The sequence below is a fragment of the Chenopodium quinoa genome, unplaced genomic scaffold (assembly GCF_001683475.1).
Source record: "Chenopodium quinoa cultivar QQ74 unplaced genomic scaffold, ASM168347v1, whole genome shotgun sequence".
Taxonomy (NCBI): domain Eukaryota; kingdom Viridiplantae; phylum Streptophyta; class Magnoliopsida; order Caryophyllales; family Amaranthaceae; genus Chenopodium; species Chenopodium quinoa.
Genome location: NW_018743292.1, coordinates 9834955 through 9836224, shown reverse-complemented (window position 1 = coordinate 9836224; position 1270 = coordinate 9834955). Strand labels below are relative to the sequence as shown.

The 1270-nt window shown below is 25.3% G+C and overlaps 1 non-coding gene across 1 annotated transcript; it reads left to right on the top strand.

Annotated features, from left to right (window-relative positions):
* The first annotated feature begins 227 nt into the window (after positions 1–227).
* Positions 228–299, top strand: TRNAE-UUC. Its single transcript has one exon. It is a non-coding gene; the product is annotated as a tRNA-Glu (tRNA).
* Positions 300–1270: the final 971 nt, after the last annotated feature.

The window sequence follows — 1270 nt, the reverse complement described above, 5'->3', positions numbered from 1 at the left end:
CTTTCTTCTTTCACTTATCAGGGGCGATTGCACAAATGCACGATGGCTGAATGGCACATCTTTCATGGCTTATAAGCATCAACATTTTCTCTGATGTTACTTCTAAAACTTGTGCCGGACTACAAACATCAATCACCCACATCTTGCATCTACATCAGACATCCTCTTATGTTAATGAAAAAATGTGTATACTTTAAATAATTAGTGGTACGCTTAGCGTTCAACAATCCGATGTCGTCCAGCGGTTAGGATATCTGGCTTTCACCCAGGAGACCCGGGTTCGATTCCCGGCATCGGAACTTTTTTAGTTGACAATAATTTATTGTACTATTCATCATCTTTTGATTTCAATCCTAGAATAGGATGTTGCATAGTCATTAGCTTATTACTAACTTAAGCCTAAACGAGGAAGTATTAACTATCTATTCAAAAAAAAAAAAAAAGTATTAACTATTAGGCAAGTACCCCATAATTTTTTTTTATTTGCAAACACATCCATGGCATATACTACGCATTAGAAATGGGGGAAAAAGAGTGAAAAAGTGACTGCCATCACATGTTTCAACCAACTGATATACCGATCTACATGTTATTTATACCAACCACATTTACATTAGTACCAATCATCAAAGCAAAAATGAATCTTGGTGTAGAGATAGTAGCAAGAGGAATGATTTAGACGGATTTGATCTCAAATACCACCCCAACACTTAAACCAACTAAGACGGTCAAAGTTCACACTCTTTTAGGCCCTGTGCTTTAGAGTTCAGCTCTGCTCTGCTAAGTCTTGCTCTGCTTAAAAATAATAATTAATATTGAATTATTATAATAATAATAATAATTAATATTTAATAATAATAATAAATAATTAATATTTAATAATTATAATAATTGATATTTAATAGTAAAAAAAGAAGTAATAAAAATAGTAACAATAATAATGATAATAATAACAAATATTATTTAATAATAATAATTGATTTTCTATAATAAAAATAAATATTTAAAAGATAATAACTAATATTTAAAGATAATAATTATTAATTTTTAATAATAATAATAATAATAATCTGTTAATATTTAATACTGATAATAATAAATATTTAATATTTAATAAGAATTATTATAATAATAACAGTAATAATAATAATTATTATTATTATAAATAATATTTAATAATAATATTTAATGATTATAATAAAAATGCGATAATAATAATAATAATAATAATAATAATAATAATAATAATAATAATAATAATAATAATAAT